Genomic DNA, 14,582 nt, shown 5'->3' on the forward strand with positions numbered 1-14,582 from the left:
CTGTCTGTTCTCCCCCTCTTCTAGCCCCTCTCTACTGGAACATTTTGTTTTTGTTATTTTTGTGTTTCCTTAGACCGTCTGGAATCCGGTCCTTTTGAGGGGGGCTATGTTACGATCCCGTGTAGTCTGTCCCATGTTTTCTGTTTCACATGTCACTTATCACGTTCCATGTCACGTTTTCCTTGTTGTCCGCCCCGTGTTTCACTGTCTATGTATAAACTACATTTCCCATGTTTCCCGGCCCTCATCACCGCTGTCACAGCTTTATTGTCCGCACCTGTTCGTGATTTTGTTATTACCGTGTCTGTCTATTTAAACCCTGTTGTTTTCCCTTTCCTTTGTCGTTAGTTTATTGTTCATGTTCGCTGTTCCTGACGTCTTCTTATTCGTTCGAGGTTTCCTTGTCCTTTGTGGATGTTTTCCCAACCTGTGTTTGCCCCTCAATGTTCTCCTGTGTTTTAGTTTCTTTTCCCATCGTGGACCTTTCTTTTGTTCCTTTGTTTGTATGATTATTATTTGTCTGTTAATAAAGCTGCATTTGGATCCGCACCTCCCGTCTGCCATCTCCTGATTTCCCATCATAACAATAATTAAGAGATAAAGAGCAGTCTCCATTTCAAGGTCTTCAAAATCATATGACAATTTTGAAAAGCATACATTTTCCATTGTCTTTGCTTGGTATAATAACACTTGTTGAATTTGTGCTGGTCTGACGAAGTCAGACTAAGCATTGAGACAGACATCTTATGGAGAGAGAAATCTAGTGGGAGACTGGATCTAACATTTCTGGCATTGTCGGTTAGGATGGATGATTTAAAATTAATTTGGCAGGATAAATGATCAAACAATCGTTACAAGATTTTTTATTGATTTCATTATCTTCTCACATTGATCCCTACTCTCATTCATATACAAAGGCTGAACGACTGGTTTGTCATATAGATTTTCACTCTCATTCATATAGATGAGTTAACCTTCTGATCTTTGTCAAGCAAAATGAGGCAGTCTGCTGTATAATGCTTTCACCAACCTGACACACAATCTTCGTCAGTGCCCATTCCTCGTCCTCATTTATTTGTAGCAAATTATTTCTGATATGTCATCCAAGGAAGAAGACCTTTCGGACTACAATGAGACATTCCAGGTCACTATTTTTATAATCTTTTTTATGTTGTCTTAAGCCCCCACAACCACAAGTCTTAGAAAATGTACCACCTTGTATGATTCTGACATCACCCTAAGATAAATAAAGTAATGTAAGTATTTTACAATATTTCAAATATTGCATAATTTTTTTTGTGGTATTTCAACATAAATTCTAACTGGTATACTTTATCATAACACTTTATAAATATATATGCATGCTTTATCCATTATTTCCTTAGATATAATGTTCCTCTTAGCAAAGTAATCCAACAGGGACACTGTTTTCATATTCATTTGTGATGGCATAGATGCAATCACAGATCTCTTCTTTCACAATGAAATCTTTCTGCATATGCACTGAGAGACTACCCATAACAGTGCCTCCAGTATTTCATAAATTTCAGAAATGTCAAGTGTCCTTCTTATTATGAAGCTCTGAATGGTGGGGTAAAAGGTTGCCTGTAAGGGTGCCAATTTTTACACTTCGATAATGAAATGATATTCACATAAAAAAATATTTAAGTACATTTTAACCTGTCCAGCTATAATGAAATCCAATCAATTATGCCCTCCACAACAAAACACCTTTATCAGCCCGACTGAAAAGCCCAGCTTTGACAAAACTGGTTTATGCTGGCCTAGCTGGTGGGTAACCATAGGGGTCGTTGACAAATAAGGTTGTCCTGGATAATTAAAAAGGAGAATTTTTATAAAGGAAAACAACTTAATTTAAAAGTAAAACGCATGTATCAACTTCATAGAAATAAAATATTTTTTGTCCATGTTGGATTAATACATTTTTGAAAAACATTTAGGCTATTGCATTATACAATAATACACCACAGCAAAACATTATGACCTCCTACCTACATTACGTTTACATTTATTCATTTGGCTGATGCTTTTATCCAAAGAGAATTTTATCCAAGAGGAAAACATAAGCGAATCATCTTAAGGAGACAAAGTTTCACTAGCATCAGAATAGCAGCATTCAAAACAAATTAAAATGCAATAAGAATTTATTTGTATTTTTAGCAACTGGTTAAGTGCCATGGAAAAGACGTGTTTTTAGTCGTTTTTTGAAGACAGAAAGTGAGTCAGCTTTACGGATGGAGTTGGGAAATTCATTCCACCAACATGGTATGATGAAGCCGAAAGTCCGGGAAAGTATTTTGGTGCCTCTTTGTGTTGGTACAACAAGGCAACGTTCCTTAGTCGAATGCAGGCTTCTAGTGGGCACATTGTTCTGCAGAAATTATTTTAGGTATGCTGGAGCAGACCCAGTGATTATTCTGTATGCCAGCATCAGAGCCTTGAATATGCTGTTGGTCCTTGGTCTGTAACGACATTTAGATAGGTGGCTGGCACGTGTCAAATTGACGTCCACTTGAATGGCTGGACCCAGGGTTTACCAGCAGAACATTTCCCAGAGCATTACACTCCCTCCACTGGCGTGTTGTCTCCCAAAGTGCATTCTGGTTATCCAGGTAAACAGCACATATGTACACGGCCATCCATGTGATGTTAAACAAGAAAAACATGAAAACAGGTGACCTTTTTCCACTGTTCTGTGGTCCAGTTATGAAGCTTTCATGCCCATTGTAGGTGCTTTCAGTGGTGGACAGGGGTCATCATGGGCACTCCAACCGGTCTGTGGCTACACAGCCCAATACGCAGCAGGGTGCAATGCACTGTGGATTGTGACACATTCCTCCCGAAATCCTCAATTAAATTTTCTGCAGCTTGTGCCACAATAGACATTCAGTCGGTTCATACAGATGGGATAGCCATAGTTGTCCTTGTGCATCGATGAGCCTTGGGTGCCCACACCCTGTCGCCAGTTTCTGGTTTGTCCCTCCTCGGACCAGTCTGTAGGTACTCATCACTGCTGACCGGGAACACCCCACAAGCCTTGCTGTTTCAGAGATGCTCTGACCCAGTCTTCTGGCCATGACAATTTGGCCCTTGTCAAAGTCACACAGGTCTTTACTCCTGCCCATTTCTCCTTTATCAAACACTATGATGAGGAGTAGGGCGTGGGCGGGCTGTGATGATGCACGGCCGGCACTGAATAATCATATCAGCGAGAGAGAGAAATAAAGGGGAGCCAGAGGCGCCAGTTCGAGAGAGAGACACAATTGGACCACCGGCTGGAAGGGCAGCATCTCCCCTCCAGAAATTTGGGGGTAGTTGGTCACCCGGTGGCACCCTGGCCTGAACCTTATATTTATCTGTTTCTCACCCACACCTATCATATTTCTTCTGAAGACATGGATTTAACCACTGGAGTATTCTGGATTACTTTTATGCTGCATTTATGTGCTTTTAGATCTTCAAACGTTTTGCACACATTCACTTGCATTTTAAGGGACTACAGAGCTGAGATATTCTTCTAAAAATCTTTGTTTGGAATCAGCAGAAGAAAGTAAGCCATATACATCTGGGATGGCATGAGGGTGAGTAAATGATGAGATAATCTTAATTTTTGGGTGAACTAGCCTATTCCTTTAAGCTAGTTAAGAAGCCTGGAGGAACACCTGCACACAGGGACCAGCAGCATCCAAAACACAACATACTGTATACAACAATGCTGGTCTTTCAACAGGAAGATACACAATTCTTTCTCCAAATGTGTCAACAGTATTATTGTGTGGGTGTGGAATAGTCTGAGCTTTCTCCCTCGAGTGAGACCACTGCATGAGACAGGGATTTCATCAGTTTTTAACCTGAATGACAAAAGATAGATACAGCTGTTCATAAGTGCAGAATAGGGACAGGACTGGTGTTGCAGGTGTATGACATGTTTGCTTGGTTTATGCCAAATCAAAAGTGTTCCTCTGTGATCTCATTTATACAGGGGAAAAAGAGTAGAGGGGAGGGACCGGGGCACATATCATTATGATCTAGGAGCCGATACGACCAATAATCCTCCAGGCCCTAATAAAAGTGTATGGGGCCATCAAGGGATCTATGCCAGCTTATTCCTCACTAGGCCATTTTCAAAGAGCCAATCTGGAGTGTTGATCAACAGGAACGTCAGACATTATACCACACAGACATTTTTCAATTGAGATCGATTGAACACGAAGCCCTGTTGGTCTCGTTGAAAAGAAACTAAATAAGTAAAGTTATAGTTCTATGTCTTTCCTAGCTGCATTTGAGATGTTTACATGCATTTACAAATTAGCAAATTAGATTGCCGTTCAGTGACACAGTCACTTGCTGTAAGAGTGTTGTGTAACTCAATGCTGAACATTGACAGCTAGAAAAAAGATTGTCTGGTTTTCTTTTCAGTACTTTAAGGAGCTTTTGTCTTTTAAGGGTTTTTTTTTCAGTTGTCAGGCTGGTTAATCAAATTCATACAACAATGATAACAAATATTGAGGCTGATTTCATATGATTGAATGAAACTAACTAGATTTTCAATTCCTATTAAAAAAAATTCCAGTGCATGCAGAGCAGCATATGAGATTGTTAAAGGGATAGTTCACCCAATAATGAAAATTATAACTTAAAATGTTCACCTGAGTTTAGATTTAAGGATTTGGAATTGCATAAATGAAACCGCATCAGAGCCGCTTTGCTGTTGTCATGACACTCGGTGCGCACCTTTTTTTCTGTTGGCTGCACAGAAGAATAAACACAATAGTCACTGTGCAGTGTAAATACATCTATGGTTAATTAGAGTGCAAAAGTGCCTGTCCATTCTGAAAATATTTTTACCATTGTTATTTTTTTCATAGGGAATTCATATAATCTTTCATAAAATAATTCTAAGCCATGAACCAAACCAACTAGCTCCGATGAGGTAAATCATAACACTGTTTTGAAGCAATTTTTGTTTGTTTGTTTGTTTGTTTGTTTGTTTTAAATAGGACAAAAAGACAAAGGTATAGTTAGAGTTTGTATTTAACGTTTTTCATGAGGGCATGCCTTGAAGCATTGCGAATGATGTATCAAATTAAAAACATGCAAATACATAAAACTATTGATTTAAATTTGTTGCTTACAAGTATAGAATCAATTAGTTTAAAGTATATTGCAGAACATTTTAGATAAACTAATATACAAGTTGTTTAAGTGTGTAGGGAGACAGACTTGGTTGCGTCATTCGCAATCTTTCGTGTAAAGCTGGCTCTACACTAGCAGACTCAAAACAACTTGTTTTGGACAAGGGTGTCACACATGCAGACTGTTTTGCTAAGATCTCGCTCTCTTCAGTCAGAGGTATGACACCTGCTGATTACACACATAAATAACTCACCTCAACTACAGTATCTCAATCTGGTCCCTGTCACGTGGAGCTCGCCAAAATAACAAGTGTAAAATTACAATTGCAATAGATTGATTTGGGCCATTTTCAAACCTTTTGCTTGATTGTTCCAAAACAGGGGCTTAAATAGTTACAAAGTTGCATTTTCTTCATGGATTTCAAACGTTTATGTTTTAAAATGCACCAAAACTGTCAAATGTCCATCAAGGTTATTTTTATATGTCAATAGTTGCGTTTGCATTATTTCTGCAGAAAGACAGAATAACTGTGGATTTTAATCAGAGTTTGTGATGATATGAATCTGAGTGTTATATATTAAAAAAAAAGGTTCCGATCAGCTTGTCATCTTGTGGCAGAAGCAGGAAGTGGTTTTGAAAGTAAGGGCATATGTGAGCTCCAGTTTAAGGGTAAAATGTCCACTGAGGGGTGCCAAAAGCGAGTTGTATTTTAGTTGTGAATTACGTAATACAGTCAACAGGAATGCATATTTTATGAACTGTAAAACCTTTTTCCAAGCCCCAACCCTAAACCAAACCATCAGTAGAGTAAAAATGGAATCGCCGTCATCACTGATTATGCAAACAAGATTACTTCCTGGTTTTAACACAGGACAAGCAGCTGATGCAATGTGCGTCCAGTGGTGTCACAAAAGAAGGTAAATTGTCTGAATGGAGATGGCAATTGTCAACATTTCAGCATAATGGGGCAGATGTCACTGGATCATTCGGAAACAGCATGCCGACTTCTCGCATGATCATGTTGGGTGGGCGGTTGCTGCTGGGTCTCTATTTGTTTCCAGCAATGCTTTGATATTACATATTATTAAAAATAATTTAATTGACAAAACTCAATAACAGAGAGCTCTACAATCTAACGTTTGAATGGGGTGGAATTAATTGCAAATGCTTAAAACTTCATGTTAGTTGTTTAGCAAAAACCCTAACCAGAATGTTTGCTATTACAGCACATATAAATGATCTGCCATATATTTTTGACATGTACTAAGGCAGGTTGCTTGAAAACAAGTCTTTGTCGGAATTAGACTGTACTTACTGCTCAAATCAATTATTTTCTAAGGACTGTCAAATTAGGTTGTGAATGTTTTACTCTACTAAAGTGGACCAGCTTAATGTTGGGTAAAATAATGGCTTAAGGATGACGAGCCATCATGATTTTAGAGTGCAATGGGAGAAAAAAAAAATGATATTTGCAAGCCATCTGCTATAATAAAATGGGATTTCACTTTAAATCAAAGCTCTTTGATTGCAGAACGCCTGCTGTTTTTAGCAAAAGGCTGCATTCAAATTCATGGAGAAGGAGAATAAAGTAATACAATTCCACTTTTTTTTATTGCACCAATGAGGCATTCACAGCCTAAAACTCACAGACATAGAGACAAGAAAAAGGAGAGCTGTCTTTCACCTGTGTCTGCTGAAGCCCCCATTAAGAATAGCATAGATTTAAACTGTCAATCAGATACCAAAGACAAGACTGTGGAGGTTTCACATTCAATTACAGTGGGACAGGCATTTTTCACGTTTTCTCTTCAGCAATGTATGTAAAAATACGAAGAGGTATTTCTCATCTTGATGCCTCAGTATTCAATATTTCAGAATTTTTGACAATATAAGAGATGTTGTTGACCATGAATAGGATAGATAAACCTTTGAAAATATAAAAATGATACACTTTAATTTTGCTAAATTATAGTGTATTACTGACACATACAATCGCTTAATATTACACAGATCAATATAGTAATTCTTTTATTTAAAATGATTTTTACTATTAAGTAGTTTATTTCCATTTGCCACACATTTTTCAAGATATTGTTTTATTCTTGAACTAAAAAAGTTTTTGCACTTCCCAGATTGAGCTGTGTTTAAATGAATATGCCATGCAAGCTTGCTTTATAATTTGCTTGGATTATCAACCTTGTCTCCTATCTAAAGATGCTGTTGTCTTGGCAACTAACTCCCTTGTGCACCATTGCACCATCAACACATTACTCTGGGGTAAAACATAACATGTTTCAGCATTTAAATGTCAAATTTCCTTTATGGGCAAGTTATGCAGAAGACACCCATCTTTCAATTATTCCTGCTTTAGATTTCCTATTTTTGAGATGAAGGCAGAAATTTTGCTTTGGAAAAAAATATATTTGAAAAGTCATTAAATTGTGTTTGTGTTTTTCTTTTTAGTGCATAAGAGAGATTTATCCCATTGAGTTCATGATCACCATATTTTTTACCATTACATAACTTGGCAAATACATTTGAACAGTCCAACACAATATAAACCAATGAAACTTATAATGTATAAATTGCACCAGAATTCAGTTATATATTTTTTTTCGTTGTCCGTCAATTTGGACATAAATCCCCCTTGTTGTCAAACTGCGCCCTGTGAGCGTTACTTTACCATCCATAACATCAGTTGCGACATATCTACAGGTGGTGAACTAGTAGCCTATATTATAAGACATAAACGGAGATCTGAAAGCAGTAACGTACCTTGGAACAAAATAATAAACCATTATGCAGCTCATAAATCATGCGATATTTTGATTTACTATAATAGTAAAACCCACTCAATAGGTTTAAAGCAAGAGTAAACAACATATTCATTGACTTATGCAGATAGATCATGAATAAAGCAAATCATATTTTAAATGATGCTGTTTTGACTGTAATTCACTGTGTTTGACGAATGTATATCATGTAGATTGTATAATACATGTACGGATGAACAAACATGCAGCTCACCTGTGGATGTCTCATTCACTGATGTGCTGTGCGCGCGCGAGTGCTTCTGTGCGTCTCACCAGACTTTTCTTCACCCGTCAAAATCTACGCAACTGGTTGGTGGTATACCCCTTTAAGACGGGAGACGTCAACTAAGCAATAAACGTTAATTTGTGCTCATCCGATGACAGGAAAACGTTTTAATTTCTCCGCGATGTTGTCTTCCTCTCGCGCGCACCGGTATGATCCATATATGGTAAAGGGAAGTGCAAGAATACTTTATATGCCTCGAGCTGTTGCTGAGGGGCTGTCAGCTCTGCGCTTTGCCAAGAGAGATGGGCTTTGCGATGTATTTGTAGTGTTAAAACAAGCATATTTGTATTTCACAAAAACAAAGCTGTTCTGAGTGGTTTGTTAAACTAGAACATAACATATTTAGAAGATAAAATATATGCTAAAATGCACAGATAAGTGTGCATAATTAACATGCATTTTGTATTGTATGGAGCATAATGGACCCTCTGTATGATCTGCATCAGTATTGCCTGTCAAACAGATGAATATCGCAGATTGTACAGCCGGCCCAGCATCCATTTTAATAATCATTAGATGTGAGTCTGAAGCTCAAAAATTGACTCCCTCATAGGTTAGCCAGCATTGCATAACTAGGGCAAATTTAGCAGAACCTCCATAAAAATACAAATAAATCTCTAGACTATTGGTTTTCAGTACTGCTCCAACAGAGCACACTGAAAGAAACCCCCAACCAAGACTTGGCATGTATGTAGGTCTCCTCTATTTTGTCCCAATTAGACCAAGCAGTGGGAGGAGGTGCTATCCTGCAGACAGTAGATCTGAGACATTTATTAGTATGAGTAAAACAGAACTATGGGCCGAGCTCCCAAACATTGTGGTGACTCATGCTGTCAGAGACCAAACGTGTGAGAGCCTTGTGTTCAGACACATGTGTACGAGAATATGATGAACCGTGATGCTTTTAATGCTCACGGCAAGAAAGAAGCACAGATCATTGAGGAGGCTTGGCAAATCGTTCCTCCGATATTCACACACAAGGAGAATTACCTCCACTCCTTTCAGTCTCTCAGATCTTTTATTCTTTTTTCTTTAGCAATGCTCTGTCAAATTATGCAACCTTTTTATATTTTACTAGACAGGATTTATTTAAAGGATCCCATATCAAAGGCCATAGATATATATGGAAATGTCATTTCTAATATACCCTTTTCATGTTTCAGGGTTTGGATCGTGGGAGGAAACTATAGCAGTGTGCACGTAAAAGAGAGACCCTGATTTTCCACAAAAGGAAAGGGAAATTTACCGTCACTCACTCAGCAGCTGTATTTAATGCGGTCTTCCTTTGCTATCAGAATGATCCTACTTCCCACTTCTGAAGTGTGTCGTGTTCAAATGCTTTGTTGTTGGAAACAAAACTTTTCATATATATTTCTTGAGGAACTTTTATTTTGACACCATTAAAAATATTACTCAGCTTGCTAACGATATAATTTCGGCCAAATACAAGCTATTTTTATGGTGTAAAAATGTACAACATGCATCAAATGGTGCATTTGACTGATATACATAAATGAATGACCAAAATGGTAAGCGCAAACTATTAGCTGTATTTTGAACAATTAATAAAACCTGTCATTCACTACAGAAACTGTACTGTCCGCCATATTGAAAGTTTAGGACTCCCATCGCGGAAACTCGGGTATCAAAATAATAGTTTCCCAGTCGTAATTGCGACTTGAGGGATCATTCATGTGCAACTTCCGAGTGGGAAACTCGTAGCACATGAAGGCAGCTTTAAACCCCATTGCAACAGTGAGTGTTTACTTTACATGCACACCAGTAAGAGGATAACTACCAAAAATCTGCTAATTCACAACGCAATGAGACTTGAACTAATCAGATTTTTCTCTGCCTTTGACATGTGCGTGGAACACACGGTATTCCTTTCCTCTGCACTTTTTCACCTGGTAAATGTGTTTACGCTGTGAATTGCATATACTGTAGCCAATGTGTATGTGTTTAAATGCAGGCATTAAAATCCACTGGTCTGCATGGTATATGTTAACGTTATTTGATAATGATCTTTGATATCATAATATTCAAACTCGCATCCTAAGGCGATACAGTATAAGCTTTCTTTTAATGGCTTAACATTCAGCACTCGCAACTATGTATGAATTTGCTCTTTTCATTAGAAACTGGATCAATGGGTGACACAACTGGCCTAAAGCATACCAGTTTATTGCAGCCTGATCTCATGAAATGTATGTGACAATCAGGGCTGGACTGGTAAGAGAAATCGGCCAAGGATTTTATATAGCAACTGGCCCAAAAGTTGTTGAGCAGGGCCATTTTGTGGTCCATTCTGCATAACGCTGCGGCTCATTTTAGGCCCGTTTCGCGGCCGACCCACTGGCCCTCTCGGTTCTCCCAATGACCAGTCCGCCTCTGATCGGCCACAAAGTGCGTCGGCCCACCATGAAAATGCCCGGTATGCCAGATTACCAGTCCAGCCCAGGTGACAATTGAAACATATTTGCCAAAAACAATTACGTGCTTCATTACATATTTGCCTCCACTGAAATATCAAGTGGAGGCAGGGGCTTAAGCCTTATTGTCCCTAGCCCCTGATCTTTTCTTGAAGATTCACACGTTTCACTTCACAAATAAAAAATGCTTAATGACTTTGACTTTGTTTGCCAGTAGCCCGTCTGTCCGTTTTGAAAAGCAGTGTGTATTATATAAGGTATATAATAGCTTGTGTTCATTCAGTTCAGCACATAAACGACCATCAGCTGTTCTGTCCAATGTTTTGTCCAATCTGGCTGTCAAACTAAAACGTGCATACAAGTACAGTATGGTATAAATGCAATTACATCAAAGACAAGACACATAAGAATACTGGGTTACTGTTCTTACACTGAACATTCTCCCCCTGAAATGATTGCTACGCCCCTGGCCATTGACGTCAAAATGAAAACAGTCATGGACACAACACTTGCGCACACTGATAAGCCGGTAAGTTCGCTGGTAAAGGTATTTGCAATGCAAAATCAGGGCAATTGGCAAAAATCAAAACTGGATCATTATGACAACCCATTTACGCCACATAAAAAAATTAATTCCTGCTGTGGCAAATCAAAATTATTAGAACAAAGTCATAATTATTAGACTAAAAATGCATAATTATGAGATAAAAAGTAATCTCCTAAAAATGATATAGTATAATTTCTTAAAATTATGATTTAGCATTTCTTTATATGATTTTGTACCTAATAAATATGATTTAGTATCTCAAAATTATGACTTAGTTTCTCATAATTTTAATTTACCCAAGCAAAAATTTATTTTATTTATGTGGCAGAAATTGGCTTCCATATGGTTATGACCTTATGCCAGTAAAGAAAAAAAAAGTAATGCATTATCATTGCCTTGGTTTTATCAAGCATAATCTGCAAAAAGAAAAAAAAAAAGATGCATGTAAATGCACTTAAGTGTTGACTTTTTGTGGATTTTTCTTTTTTTTTTTTGAATGCCAGGATAATAGAACACAAAGCGCAATGATAATATACCAACAGTAGAGCTGAAAAATAGCCATTTACCCTGAAAAACTAAAGCAGATCTTTAAAATAATCCATTGGTGTACCGTTCTTATTAAATTAGCTCTTCATATTGAGCTACAGTTATTGATTACTGGCCTTTCTGTGATTGAGAAACTGTGATTACCTAAATTAATGTCAACATAGCTATTGGATGAGCCAATGTCATTCTCAACAGACAGATCTGATCAGTCAATTAAAACAAAATTAAAACGCAATCAATGCCAAATGCCAGCTGTTAATTTTGTTTAAAGTGTCACACAGGAGCTCTCAGACTCAAGTCAAGCCCCAGGCTGTTCAATCACAGGGCCATTCTTCATCTAACGCATTAAGGAGTGCACCTGAGGGCAGAAGCCTTATGTGAAGTTCTGTTGAAAAGATCTTAAATCTAGCACATACTCAGGAAAGGTGCCTGCAGAGAGACAAGTGCTATGTTTGGAGTGTAATTCTAGCTTACTACCTACTAATACACTACCTACAACTCTTTAAAAATAGGCTATTAAGTGAAACAGAAGGCACTAATCCATAAAAGAAAAAGAAAATTCAAACAGCATTTATAGCATGAAACAGTACTTTTTTTTTTAGGAACACCTAATAATGAATGTGATGATCTCATCAGCCAATCATGTGGCAGCAGTGCAATGCATATATCATGCAGATATGGGTCAACCATCAGAATGGGGAAAAAATTTAATCTCAGTGATTTCAACAATGGCATGATTGTTGGTGCCAGACAGGCTGGTTTGAGTATTTCTGTGACTGCTGATCTCATGGAATTTTCATGCACAACATGGGCTACAACAGCAGAAGACAACGTCACACACTTTATTAGGACTATAAATGTTCCTTATAAAGTGCTCAGTGAGTGTATTGTCACATGAGCTCATCACATGTGAGTGCCGTCCAGTTACAGTCTTGGAAATACATTTTTTAATGATAAACATTTTAATTCTCCTCCCTGCTCAGTCAACTTCACTTTAACTTTCAATTTCCAATTCTTCTTGTATTTTTGGTGATTCACAGTCTTCATACATACACACCCTACTGGGCAGGGAGAAGAATTTCTAGCAAAAATCAACTTAAATATTGATCTGGTCACCCACACCTTACATATAACTTAAAAAGACATGGATTTAACCAATGGAGTAATATAGATTACTTTTATAGATTATGCTTTTATGCTCTATGTGCCTTTTGGAGTGTGAAAATTAGAAAAGTCCTACACATCTGGGTTAGTTTTGGGTGAACTATCCCGTTAAGGGGCCCGTTTAGACCAAACACATTCTTGTGCAAAAGAAAAGGCGAGGCATGGTTCAACAGACAAAAAGTACATTTTCTTTGGAAACAAGCACTAAATTTACAAAATAAAAACAGTATATACAGGTGCAAAATTACATTTTGATGTGAACTGCCCAAAGAGTGAAGTATGCTCAGCTCTATACTGCACATTTTGGACAAAGCAGTAGGTTCTCAGGGTATTCTACACACAAATTTGCATACTTAGTATAATATAATAATATGCTTAGTATTCCTGAAGTGTATACTGTGTGCAATGTATGCAATTTCAAACACCGCCTCCTCTCAGATGATATTTTCTGTACAGAAGAGACAAAGGAGAGCTATCTGGAAATTCCTCTGAAGATCACATATTGTCCAGACTCGATTCAATCTGGGGCTTTTATTGCTACATTAGACCCCGTCTCAGGAGGTTTCAGTATTTGTCATCCATGTATGAAGCCTCAAAATTCATGACTATAAGGCAATGCAAGGTGTCACTTCCCCCCCCTCTGGCACAGTCCTAATACCCCACTATCAACAGTACACCTCGCCCATCTACACCACCCATGTCGCCACTGCATTTCCTCACTACTATAAATAGGCTCTGACCCATTAATTACGTAGCTGCTGGGGTGAGGTGCCTCTCAGTACACTGAAATTATTATTTAGCTGAGGCCAATAAGACAAAGCACACGGCAAAGGATTTCCAAATGGCTAGAGGAAACTCATAACGGTTTTACCTGTGCACAAGGTGGTGTGAGAATAAGAGAAATTGTCTATTGGTTATTTACCATCATTGATTTGATCAACTGAATTAACATTATAGCACCATGGGTTGAAGGGCAGGAATGGATCGGGATTAACACAATCAAGAACCTACGGTGCAACTATAAAACAAAAAACTAATATTTGAATTCTGATATAGAAACTGAACCAAATCTACTATAAGCTAAATTTGTCCGTACATTTAAACTCTTTACAAAACATGGGTTTTTGTACACGTAATATCCAACTATATTATTGGTTTTATTTACTTCTATGCATGTAAAACTGGGAGGCATATCAACATGATAAATGCAGATTAGACTTTCTTGAACATGATACTGAATACAGCACATATGTTCAATTTGACCGTTAAATATAATGTGAACAATTTTCTCCTTATAGGAGCACTGATAAACACAATAAGCTTATTAACTACAAACAACACTTATTTATCATTCACCCCCATACCTTACCCAGGCCTAAATGATAAAATATTCAGGTGCAAAACTTATGACCATTTCCACCAAACTCAATGCGCTGCCTGAACCTGAAGGAAAACAAATTGATATTAAGTTACATAGACATATCAAAACCACTTACATATCTTAAGATATATATTATTTAGTAAAATACTTCGTATTGTTCAGTGTATATTGCACTGAATATACACTGCATATACATTATAACAGACAAAACAAAACAGTCAAGTCCATAATTTTGAATATTAAGAATAGCCACCAT

At 37.6% G+C, this 14,582-nt stretch overlaps 1 protein-coding gene across 1 annotated transcript in view; it reads right to left on the reverse strand.

Moving 5' to 3' along the window:
• baiap3 (BAI1 associated protein 3) overlaps positions 1 to 8,268 on the reverse strand; it is a 92,904-nt gene extending 84,636 nt beyond the window's left edge. The window contains exon 1 of the mRNA XM_052138685.1: positions 8,185 to 8,268. The gene's annotated coding sequence lies outside the window, so the exon portion shown is untranslated. The remainder of the gene's footprint in view (positions 1 to 8,184) is intronic.
• Positions 8,269 to 14,582: the final 6,314 nt, after the last annotated feature.

This window comes from Xyrauchen texanus, chromosome 12 (genome assembly GCF_025860055.1).
Source record: "Xyrauchen texanus isolate HMW12.3.18 chromosome 12, RBS_HiC_50CHRs, whole genome shotgun sequence".
NCBI lineage: Eukaryota > Metazoa > Chordata > Actinopteri > Cypriniformes > Catostomidae > Xyrauchen > Xyrauchen texanus.